Genomic DNA, 12,542 nt, shown 5'->3' with positions numbered 1-12,542 from the left:
GGGCGCGTACGATGATAAATGTGACAGGATTTATGAGAACAGTGCCTTGGAGCACAATGACTGTTGAAATACAGGAGTCCCTCCTAGAGCCTTGCCTAATCCTCTTATTTAAAAGCACAAACAGAAGGTAATGTTCCCGGTGAAACATACTTACAAAGCATTTAGGCTTTTCTATAGAGTTCATGGAACTGTTCACTCCATACATCCTGGCTGCGATTGAATTCAACATGCATCTTTAATTCATCCCAAAACATCCCATAATGTTCTTAAGCTCTTTTGTTTGTCTTCTCTTCCATCACCAGGCTCAACAGCTGCAGCTCTCTCTGAGCCCGTTTGCCCTGCTCTTTCTCACGTCAGTTGCTGCATATTTGCTGAGAGGAGAGATCCCGCAGAGCCCCGGGGAGAGGTGAGTCCAGGGAGGTCAGCTGGGACCCGGCCTGTCAGTGGCGGCCTCCACCCTCCCTTCTCAGCAAGCTGATAAATTCCACTCCAAAACGGCAGGAACAGCCACAGTGCCCTCTAGAAACGCCTCGGGCTCGCTGTACTTGACATTGAGATTCTTCTGGAAAATCTGGAATATTGATTGCAGCTGTTGAAAACTTCAAAGAGAATCCTCCCCATCACCCTAAACACAACTGAGTTTGGAAATTCCTTGTCAACCACATGCAGCTGCAACGAATAGTGTTTAAGACAGTCTTGATATAATCTAAAATAAATGTGGTTTATACCACGAAATGGCTACACTGGGAGGATAAGCGACTATGGCATACAAGTGTAAGATATTAAATGCTTAATTACTGCAATATAAAGCCAATATACATTGCCCAAAGTGTTCAATCATAAATAGCATTCTGAATATATGTTTGTAAGTGTGGAAATGCCAGAAGAAAGAACTAGACAAATTAATGGTGATTGCTGGAGGGAGTTCTGCCCAATTCTTCCATTGAGAACATCTAGAAAAGCTGCAGAAACTGCTTTGTAGACTCTGCCTAAAAGTACTGCAGTGCTTCAAGGCAGTAAACGGGGCCAGAGCCAGAGAGAAGAGGGAAATCAAGAGAGAGCGCTACGCCGAAATCAAGCCCTTCGTTCGCCAGAAGGCCATGAGTGAGCGAAAGGACGGGACGGCATGGGAGCAGATATTTATAACACATGTGTCTGGCTGGAGAGGACTCGTAGCCAGAATTTGACAGGAGTTCTAGATATTAATGAGGAGAAGACAACTGCAAAGAAAAATGGACGAGAGACTCAAGGATTCACAAAAGGGTATCCAATGTCCAGAAAGTAATGAAACCATATTCAATCTCCTTGAGGCCTCAGAGAAATGCAAATTAAAACCACATTGCAGGCCAGCGCCATGGCTCACTTGGTTAATCCTCCGCCTGCGGCGCCGGCATCCCATATGGGCGCCGGGTTCTAGTCCCGGTTGCTCCTCTTCCAGTCCAGCTCTCTGCTGTGGCCCCGGAGGGCAATGGAGGATGGCCCAAGTGTTTGGGTTCCTGCACCCGCATGGGAGACCAGGAGGAAGCACCTGGCTCCTGGCTTCTGATCGGCGCAGCGCCATTTGGGGCGGCCATTTGGGGAGTGAACCAATGGAAGGAAGACCTTTCTCTCTTTCTCTCACTGTCTATAACTCTACCTGTTAAATTAAAACAAAACAAAACAAAACAAAAAAAAAACAAAAAATACATTGCAGGGGCCAGAGCTGTGGCATAGCAGGTAAAGCTGCTGCTTGCCATGCCACCATCCCATATGGATGCCAGTTCAGGTCCTGGCTACTCCACTTCCAATCCAGCTCTCTGCTGTGACCTGGGAAAGCAGTAGAGGATGGCCCAAGTCCTTGGGTCCCTGCACCTGCGTGGGAGACCCAGAAGAAGCTCCTGGCTCCTGGCTTAGGCCTGGCCCAGCTCCAACTGTTGTAGCCTTTTGAGGAGTGAACTAGTAGATGGAAGATCTCTCATCTCTCTCTCTCTCTCTCTCTCTCTGTCTTTCCCTCCCTTTCTCTCTGAAATTCTGACTTATAAATAAATAAATCTTTAAAAAAAGGAAGCAGGTAGGGTTTTTTTTTTTTAAGATTTATTTATTTACTTGAAAGCCAGAGTTAGAGAGGGAGAGAGAGAGAGAGAGAGAGGTCTTCCATCCAATGGTTCACTCCCCAATTGGCCACAACGGCTGGATCTGTGCCGATCTGAAGCCAGGAGCCAGGAGCTTCTTCTGAGTCTCCCATGCGGGTGCAGGGGCCCAAGGACTTGGGCCATCTTACACTGCTTTCCCAGGCCACAGCAGAGAGCTGGATTGGAAATGGAGCAGCCGGGACTTGAACCACTGCCCACATGGGATGTCAGCACTGTGGGTGGCAGCGTTATCTGCTACACCACAGCGCTGGGCCCCAGGTAGTTTTTATTTTTACAGAAATAGAAGACATGTAGTAGACCGGTTCAGGCAGAATGGATGGAACCATCTTCCCCAGATACCTTGTTTTGTTAGGGACGCCTCTGGTCCAACTGCATTTCCTTGCTCTGCACGACCAGAGGAAAACACAAATGGTTATGTGGGGGCTTTGGTAGACGGCCTGGGGAGGCCCTGGGACTGCAAGTTTCCATCGTCAGCCTTGGTGTTAATTAATGCTTAACTCTGCACACATTTCATTGACAATACATTTTTTGGGGGGGGGGCCAGGCAGAGTTAGACAGTGAGAGAGAGAGACAGAGAGAGAGAGTTATAGACAGAGAGAGAGAGAGAGAGAGAGGTCTTCCTTCAGTTGGTTCACCCCCCCAGTGGCCGCTGCGGCTGGCACACCACGCTGATCCAAAGCCAGGAGCCAGGTGCTTCCTCCTGGTCTCCCATGCAGGTGCAAGGCCTAAGCACTTAGGTCATCCTCCACTGTGCTCCTGGGCCACAGCAGAGAGCTGGACTGGAAGAGGGGCAACCGGGACAGAATCCGGCACCCCAACCGGGACTAGAACCCGGGGTGCTAGCGCCGCAGGCAGAGGATTAGCCTAGTGAGCCGCGGTGCCGGCCGACAATACTTCTAATAGGCAAAAAAAAAAAAAAAAAAGTAAATGATAAATACATAATTACATGAAACTGAAGTGATAAAACTTTGCTCCTTGGCAGAAGACAGAGAATATAAAAAGAAATAGCCAGACTTTTAAACCATCAACAAAGACCCACAAAATAATCACAATAGGTGAACAGACATGAGAATAAGACATATATATGTGTGTATGCATATGTATATATATATATATATATATATAATGTTTTGCTCCATTTTATTTTTCTTGAGATTAAAGGAATCTTGAGATTAAAGGAATTTTTTAATTTGTTTTACTTTGCAATTAAATATTTTATTTTTCAATGAACGCAGTAATTTCTATTTAGATTGTCTTTTTAAGAAACTAAACATTTTTATTTTACAGAAAATTCCACGGAAAGAGCTTGCTAAGGCTCGTGTGGCAGTCCCAGGCACCGTCCACGCAAGTGACAAGGTGTTTTTCTTCCTGAAACTTGGGGGCCTGATGCCGCAGGCTAAAATCGCGTTTCTCCCCCTAGCTCAGGCCACTCCCCTCCACAGGCCCCTGCTTCCCTGCCTCCTCCCCAGGAAGGTGGCCTCGTGGAGCTGTGATCAGAACCCATGACATCTGTCTCATCGGGCTGGCTGCTCTCCAGGAAGCAGGTGCTTTGGCGGGGTGGAGACTGGGATGTGTTTCTGCTGCACCGATCTGGGTTTCCTGGCCAAGTAGCCTCCAGGGCCTAACATGTGGGGCCACCTTCATGGTTTTCCCAATGACTTTGACCATTAATCAACTCCCCTGCTTTCCCCAGACGCAGCTGTGCCACGCAGCCAGAGCCTTCCGGGCCTGCAGGTCATGCCAAGCCTGGAGGCATTTGCACCAAGAAGTCACTAGTGGTTTCTGAGCTCTGGCCTGCGTGAAAACAAGAGAACCTTCTTGGAGAGGGAACTCGGAACCCCTGGTGGTGCTTCTAAGAAGGACATCAGGCACTGGTGCCAAACAAAGAAGAGAAGCTGACATGGGGGAGACCCTGGCCGGTGAAGGCAGCTTCCCTAGCCCAGCTCAGGCTGCAGCCCCCAAAATGAGCCTTGGGGGCAGGAGCTCCCTTGCGGGCAGCATCTCCAGAAACAGCTTGGAAGTCAACTCTGGGCTTGGAATCAGAAGACTGAGTTGTGGTCCAGTTAACCCCTGGGAGCTGCAGGTTTGGTTTGTGGTGGTTTGTCCTAGGAGTGAAAGGTCGGTGGGAGCAGCAGAGTCCTTGGCACAGAACGATTGCACTTTAGGTGTGGTGGGGCAGAGACGGGGAGGTGGCCATCTAGGTCCCTGACTTCCATGTCACTGCCTCCCATTCCCCAGGTCTTTGTTCCTGGGGTAAATCCGATTTTGGGGGTGGGGGGTGGGGTGTAGGCGATGCCTCTAAAAATCCAAAAAAGAAACCAATAAGCAAGTGTTTTTCTTTTCTTTTCTTTCCTTTTTTTTTTTTTTTTTTTTTTTTAAGATTTATTTATTTACTTGAAAGCCAGAGTTACATGGAGAGAATGAGAGGCAGGGAGAGACACAGAGAGAGGTCTTCCTTCTACTGGTTCACTCCCCAATTGGCCGCAATGGCCGGAGCTCTGCCGATCCGAAGCCAGGAGCCAGGTGCTTCTTCTGTGTCTCCCACGCTGGTGCAGGGGTCCAAGGACTTGGGCCATCTTCTACTGCTTTCTCAGGCCATAGCAGAGAGCTGGATCAGAAGAGGAGCAGCCGGGACATGAACCAGCGCCCATATGGGATGCTGGCACTGCAGGCAGAGGATTAACCTACTGTGCCACAGTGCCGGCCCCTAGCCACACCTCTTAACCCAGACATAGCAGGCTCCATTGTAGCCCCTTGATAAGTCCGTGTCTCAGACTAATCTGTTTACACATTCACACCCTGAGGAATTGAGAATTGAGGGGCAGAAACAGGAAAAAGAGCAGGCCACCAGATGGCAGCAGCGCTCAGCAAACCTATGGGGAGGGAGAAGATACTTGGGCAGGTTGCATGGAAGAGCAACGCTCCTCACCCTCACCGCAGGAGATGCTCCTGAGAGGGCCCAGATCCATGGCTCAGAAGGGAAAAACGACGAGGAAACTTCACTCCACAGCCTGGTGGGGAGTCTGTGGGCCAGAGAGCTCCCAAGGGCACTGGCCATTTAGGGTCTTCTGTAGCCCCTGGTTGTCCTTCATCGTGGAAGGCGCTGGGAACAGCTTTATGGATTAGGCAAAGCAGGTGGGCACCAAGCAGACAGAACAAAGGTGGTGGGGGGCGGGCAAGGGGCTGTGTTTAAGGAATTGGCTGTGTTAACAACGTGGGCTGCTGCTAGCAGGTTCCAGTTAGTGGCCCTGAGCTGTGGCGCAGAAGTAAACAATATGCCCGGGAATGCAGCATGTCCCTGGAGAACACAGCAGTGCCCTGTGGGACTTCTTTGCCTGGCCTCCTTCTATGGTGCCCCCATCTCTGCTATCATGGCCGGTGTAGATAAACCCTAGCACCTGCCCAGTGAGCTCCACTTTCTACAGCCCAAGCTTGCCCAAATCCCTAGTTCATGAAAGTAAGCGGAGTTCCTGTAGCAGTGACAGGAAAGGCAGCAGGGGCAGCAGGGGCAGCAGGTGTACGCCCAGAGCCCTGGGAACAGCACTGCCCTGGGCACCATCGGGGCAACATCTCCACAATGGGCTGCAGGTAGAAACCCACCTGATGCCACAGGGCGTCAAAAGTGGATGAGCCACTTCCCCAGCCCACACAGGAGTTCTCAATTGGCAGGTTTGTCATCTCAGTGATACCTGATGACAATGTACCTGGATAGTGGGACATCTTGTTCAGTGAATTTCCAAGTTGGTTATAAAAGTGAAAGTGAAAGTAAGCTGTCTGGGCTGGCCCTGTGGCGCAGCGGGTTAACGCCCTGGCCTGAAGTGCCGGCATCCTATATGGGCGCCATCCTGGCTGCTCCTCTTCCGATCCAGCTCTCTGCTGTGGCCTGGGAAAGCAGTAGAGGATGGCCCAAGTCCTTGGGTCCCTGCACCCGCGTGGCAGACCTGGAAGAAGCTCCTGGCTCCTGGCTTTGGATCGGCACAGCTCCAGCCGCAACAGCCGATTGGGACCAGCAGATGGAAGATCTCTCTCTCTCTCGCTGCCTCTCCTCTCTCTGTGTAACTCTTTAAAATAAATGAATGAATGAATCTTTAAAAAAAAAGAAAGTAAGCTGTCATTGACTCAAGATGCTCTTTCATTGGAGGGAATAAATACGAACACTGCCGTCTCAACAGCGACATTTGTACCAGGCATCCTGCGTGTTCAATGTGACAAATGTGAGGCCGGGAGTTGTGGTGCAGCAGGTGAAGGCCTTCACTCCATACCAGAGTGCCTGGTTTGAGTCCTGGCTCCTCCCCTTCCGATGGAGCTTCCTGTGCCTGGGAAGCAGTGGATGGCAGCTCAAGTCGCTGGCTTCCCGCTGCCCACCCGGGCCATCCACTTGGAGTTCCTGGCTCCCGGCTTCAGCCTGGCCCAGCCCTGGCTGTTGTGGGCATCCAGGGGAGGGAACCAGCCAATGAGAGCTTGCTCTCTCTCTCTTCTCCCTCTCTTTGTCATTCTGTCCTTCAGAAAAATAAGTAAAACTTTTTTTTTAAAGGAATGTGTTTCCGAATTGTTGAGCTGCAGGAGAGAGAACCACCCCCATGTGTGAACTCTTCGATCTCCTTGGTGCTCAGCTCCTCGCCCAGCCCCATCCACGCTGCCACCCCCTCTTGTCACACTGAAGTCCCAGAGGCCCCACGTCCTGGAGCTTTGGTCCAGTCCCTTCCTCGTACAGGACTCAACCTGAGTCCCTTAGGGCAGCGTTTTCAAAGGCTCAGCAGGTCTTTCAGACTTAAGGAGACAGAAACACCCGGTTTTCTTTCCTCTTTATTTTTAGATTTGATTTTATTTATTTGAAAGGCAAAGTTATAGAGATAGGGGGGAGAGATAAGATCTTCCATCTGTTGGTTCACTCTCTAAATGGCTGCAAGAGCAGGGGCTGGGCCAGACCAAAGCCAAAAGGGGGGAGCTTCCTCCAGGTCTCCTTGTGGGTACAGGGACTCAAAAACTTGGGCCATCCTCCACTGCTTTCCCAGGCACATTAGCAGGGAGCTGGATCAGAAGTGGAGCAGCTGGGACTGAAACCAGCACCCACATGGGATGCCAGCGCCCATACAGGAAGCAGCTTTATTTGCTATGCCCCAGTGTCAGCCCCCTGGTTTTCTTAAAAATACAACACACCTAGGATGTTGATTGTTCCCCGTGTGCCAGGACTGCAGGCAGCAGCAGCAGCAGCCAATTTAGGATTTAAGCTAAGACTGAGAGAGCTGACCCCAGCCTGGGCAGGTGGGGGGGTGGGGTGGGGGTGGGAGCATTGCCTCTTGACCAAGACAGGAAGTGGGGCACGATTGCCCTCCTCTCCTGCCGAGACCCTCCACCGCACTCCAATATGGGGCCCCCTGGCTCCTGCCTCCAGAAATGTCCCTCCCCACCACTGGGTGGTTCTCAGCCCTGGGCCCACATCAGAATCCCCTGCAGAGCTTTTCAAAATGATCTACACCCAGACACCTTAAATCTGGGACCCCAGAGGTAGCACCTGGATTCTGTGTAAAGGTGGCCCCAAGGGGTTCTCATGTGCATCGCGGTTAAGGAGGACCTTTCTAAACCAGAACGGCCCAACCTTGGCTGCAGGCTGGGACGAGTGAGGAGCTTCGGGAGGCTCCCGTGGCCTGGATCAGGCTGCAGACCAGGGGCTCCGTGCTCTCCGGGCCGGCTTCACGTCAGTGTGTGTGTGTGTGTGTGTATTTTGGCTGCCTGGATTTTGCACAGGTGCTCTGAGCACTTCTCCTGCCTTCTTATCACTCTTCCACGCAGTGGTGGTTGGCACCATTCCCATCACAAATGTGTCCGGGACACCCTCTGGCCCAGAGTTTGCACGTGGGAGCTGTCTGTCTCTAGGATAAAATTCAGAATTAAGTGCAGAATCTGTACCTTGGCTCCCGGAGCCGTTCCTGAGCAGGCCATGCCTGGGCCACCTCCTGGAGGTGGAGCTGCTCCCCGGAGCCCCGGGCTGGGAGGGGAGCTGGGGAGAGGCCTCTGGAGGTGAAGGAGGCAGAGCAGTCCTTGGACCCAGGACCACGGGAGAGGTGCAGCTTCGCTGTGACGATTGTCATGAGAGAGACTCACTGCCCTGCAGGGTTGAGCCTCACACCCATCTGCAGGGGCTCTGCCCTTGTGCACCCCTTTGTCTGTGCACCGAGGTCTACACAGCACCCGCTTTGCACCTGCGCGCTGCCAGGGGCTGGGTCCCAGGAGTGGGAAGAGCAGGGTTTATGGTGACGGCCAAGATCACCTTCAAGCTGAGAGTTTAGAGGGCCTAAGAACGTCTAAGAACAAAGAGGCGTCTGGGAAGGGTTTTCAGCCGGAAGGGCCGAGACCCAAGTAGCGTGTGGAAGCAATAAGCCCGTGGCAGCAAGGGGGTGGCTGTAGAGAGGCTGCCTCGGAACTGAGGCTTTTCATTCATAATCCTGATTTTTTGGGGGGAATTCACACAGAAAGGGATGAGCGCGGAGACAATGAGCCGTGACCGAGCGAGCATGGCTCCGGGCAGGCGGCAGCTCTGGGGTCAGGAAGAGAGGCACTGACACGGGGCAAGCCAGCAGCCAAGAGGGAGCTGCAGCAGGCTGGGGGGACCTGACACCATCCAGAAAAGCAGGGCAATGTGAGTGCTGAAGTCAATGGTCTGTGCGCACTCAGCGAGATGCCCCTGTGGGCGTGACTGTTGCCAGGTGCTCATCACACGCCAACTCTTGCCAGCATTTCAAGCAAAAGGGCAGCAGCTGGGGTGAGGATGAAGTGTGCGGGTGGCACCCTGCGGAGCAAAGGGATGTGGGGCGGGGGGGGGGTGGCAAGATGGACTCAGAGACCCCCTCTCCCACTCCAACACCCTGGCCACGTTTCTGGACAAGGCCACAAGGAGACTTCTGAAATTGGAAGAAGGAGAAGCCAAACGCCAAGCGAGCAAACTGCTAGCCTTTGCAGAGCTGCCTGGACCCGGCTGCAGGGCAGAGCGCGCAAAGGGCTCAGCATCCAGGCTCTCACCCGCACCCTGCTGGGACACAGGGCACTTACTCGTGCTGAGCGGATGCTCTGTTTTACTTGGTTTTAGGAAACCTTCAGAATTTTCAAATATAATGTGTGTGTGTGTGTGTAGAGAAAGTCATCTTGTTTGAAGTTTCAGCTGGGAAAATGAAGCCATACACATTTGTCATGGAAAGAAATGTTCACTTCTCCTGTGCGAAGCGGGGTGGCCAGACAGGGGATGTGTTAGGTGTGTTACGTGTTAGGTGTGTGTGTGCCAGGCACATCACAGGGAGCACTGGGCGGGGGGGGGGGAGGGGGGGACTTTCTCCCACCGGCTCCCTCCTCATTAATTGCACTTAACTTTCATGGAAACATTTTTTTCCATGAAGTGTTCCATGATCTGAGTCAGACTTGGAGTGACTCTTTTGGGGGAAAAAAATGAGCTGAAAATTGCTTCAACTGTTTTTGACGGAGGAGATGTTGAAACACACACACACACACACACTTCTCTCTTCTTTAAAAGAGAAGGAAGAAAAAACACTTGACCTATTTTTACACTCGCGTAAGTCACTAACAGGGGAGCTGTAAACTCCAAACTTGGCCAGGCTGGGGCTGACATCTTTGAACAGGCAAACCCAGCTGGCCCCAAAGAAAAAGGCGGCAGACATCACAAAAGTTGAAACCCCCGCATCTGCGCCTTTGGAGGGAAAGAGTTCCTCCCCGGAATCTCAGCGAACCTCATTATAGCAGCCCCACGAAAAAGCTCCAGCGCTCTTGCCAACTGCCAGCTCTTTTCATTAAAAGCAAGTCTGGGAAAAAAAAAGAAGAAAACTCAGAGCCGCGTTCATCGCCCAGCAGCACCATGGGAAAGCGGCGAACTCCTAAGCCACCCCTGCACACACCGGAGCCGGCGCTGGGGACAATCGCCAGAGGCTCCCAGGCCTGCTGGAGGCATTTTAAGTCTTCATTTCCAGGCACAGTCAATGCTGGCCGCTGGGAGGCTGAGGGTTGCGCTCATCGGAGGAGAGACCAGCAGGGCCTGGTTTGGCTTAGCCATGAGGATGCCTGCATCCCACACTGAAGGACTTGCATTTGAGTCCTGGCTCTGGTTCCAGTTCCAGCTTCCTTGCAGTACAGACCCTAACGGGCAGGTGATGGCTCAGGTGCCTGGGTCCCTGCCACCCACTTGGGAGACCTGGATGGAGTTCTGCAGCCCCTGGCTGATGCTGGCGTTTGAGGAGTGAACAAGCAGATGAGAAACCTCCCCTACTCCCCATCTCTGTCACTCTCTCATCTAAAAAAAAAAAAAAAAAAAGGCAGCAGATTTGAGTTCCAGAAATATACCTAAAATATCAAACACAGCGCAGCTCTCCCATGAAAAAATGGCCCAAATACACCCCAGGGCAAACTGTGATGACAACAGCCTCATAAGAAAGAAGGCAGATTGACCCGGTGTTTCTGTAAGGGTGGCGCTGGTCTTACCCACCCTGGGGCATTACGAGGGTCTCCCTCTGTGCACAGGGTTTGGGGTGAGCTACACCCTGGGAAGAACAGGGGCCAGGAAGTCAGGGGGCCCAAGTTCCAAGCCCAGCTCTGACAACTGCTCTAGAGCTGTGACCTCTACGTGTCTCTGTTTCTTCTGTGGGGCCATGGTGAGGCCTGGGACAAAGCACGTGTTCAACGGAAGGGAAATGATACCAGAGGCACTGGGCTGCACATTCCGCCTCTGCCTTCTATGTCTCATGCATCAGGAAGCCCCAACTTCTCGAACCTCAATTCTCTCATCTGCAAAATGGGAGCGCTGGTGGTGCTGCAGAATCAGACACCCTGGACACTGACAAAACCCTCACCTTTGACCGGGACGTCCTCGGTTCTTCTGGTCTCAGCTTAACTGGCCTGCCCTGCGCCTCCTTTTTCTGATCTTTCAGAGTCCCTTGTGAGCAGGATTCTTGCTTAGCACAAGCATCCCCCTGTCCCCCCCGGGCATCTGGCCACCCCCCATGCCCTCTCACCATGGCCAGCCTTCAGCCAGAATTCTGTTGAGCTTGTCTAGCAAAGTCCCCCATGTCCTGGGGTCTGCGCTCAGTCATTTCCCATCCGCTGGCTCCCAGCCTGCTCCACGGCTAGGAATCCCACTTGGCCCTGCTGGAGTGGGCTGAGCTGAGCCCCACTCCCCACGACCGCGAGAACCCGTGGCAGTGAAGCCGCTCTTGAAGCTTTCTCCCAAAGAGTCTGCCTTGCCAGTTTTTCCAAGGATCGTGCCCAAGTTTTTTCTTTAACAACACCCCAGGGCCCCACGGCCCTCGGAGGCCAGAGCTGGCAGCAGCACCCAATCCCCAGTGTGGCAGGAGCCAGCAGCCATCTCCAGTGGCCCTTGCCAATAGACTTAATTTCCTGGAATGGCCCCCAGGAGGATCCCTCCCCACCGCAGCCCCCACTGCCCCTCCCTGCGTTTATAGCAGCCCTGGTGCAGCTGTCCGCCCCCGGCGCTCCGCTCTGCCGTGGCCCAGCTCCAGCCTTCCGCTAGGTGGACGGCTTGTCCTCCCCGCGTGGCCCTGACTCAGAAGTGCGTGTCGTCATTCTGTCTAGGGATCGTGAACCTGTTGTTCCCTAAACCGTTACAACCCATCTCCAACACGTTGTTCCTGAAAGCAAGCTCGTCTCCTCGGAGCAGAATTTATGACGTGGGGAGAGACTCGCAGAGACAAGCAGGCAAATTCCATTTCTTTGGCGTCTAAAGAACACGGCGCTCAGAGCAGCCTGCTTTACATCTGACTGCAGAGCCAAACACCTCAGCCTTCGCTGTCCTGACACCAAGGGAAGCAACAGCGAGCCTTGCTAAACATGGGCCCTTCTAGTGACTTCCAAACCTCAGGACCAACACTTTTGAGGACGGAGAATCCTGAAGGGACCTTAGGGTGAGCCTCTCCAAAACCAAGAAATACAGCATGTGGGTCCCCCTTGCCATGTACCTTCTAGCCACTCGGTAGGGATACGGGCGCCTGGGCTCTGTGTGCACCTGCCACCGTGCCGTGTTGGTGTGAAGGAATGTGGGGTGGGCCCTGCCTTCTCGTCTTCAGTCCCAAGCATGCTTTGAGCACCTGCTGTATGCCACACAATGTGTTCAGCATGATCAGAAACAAACCTCAGACTCGTGTGCCCCCCCCCCCCCGAGTTGCTGGTCATCATGCACGTGTCTGCAGGTCTGAGTGGACAAGGAGGGCGAACACATGCAACAATTAATTAGCCACACAGGCAGACTGTCACCTTCCAGAGTCATGTGGATAATGGGCATGAGATGTGCACTGCCGTTTAGTTTATTTTTGCCAGAATAAAACAAACTGAGATGTTCAAGGGAGCAGGACAGGGGCTGGTCCTTGAAGGGGGTGTAGGGTTTGAGCCAACCTG

At 52.8% G+C, this 12,542-nt stretch overlaps 1 protein-coding gene across 1 annotated transcript in view; it reads left to right on the top strand.

Annotated features, from left to right (window-relative positions):
- The window catches only part of TLR5 (toll like receptor 5), a 33,576-nt gene extending 29,184 nt beyond the window's left edge, over positions 1–4,392 (top strand). The window contains exons 3-4 of the transcript XR_009867923.1: positions 303–406; positions 3,420–4,392. The gene's annotated coding sequence lies outside the window, so the exon portion shown is untranslated. The remainder of the gene's footprint in view (positions 1–302; positions 407–3,419) is intronic.
- The last annotated feature ends 8,150 nt before the right edge of the window (positions 4,393–12,542 follow it).

This window comes from Lepus europaeus, chromosome 14 (assembly GCF_033115175.1).
Source record: "Lepus europaeus isolate LE1 chromosome 14, mLepTim1.pri, whole genome shotgun sequence".
Taxonomy (NCBI): domain Eukaryota; kingdom Metazoa; phylum Chordata; class Mammalia; order Lagomorpha; family Leporidae; genus Lepus; species Lepus europaeus.
The sequence above is the reverse complement of the archived record's forward strand: the minus strand, read 5'-3'. Positions and strand labels throughout refer to the sequence as shown.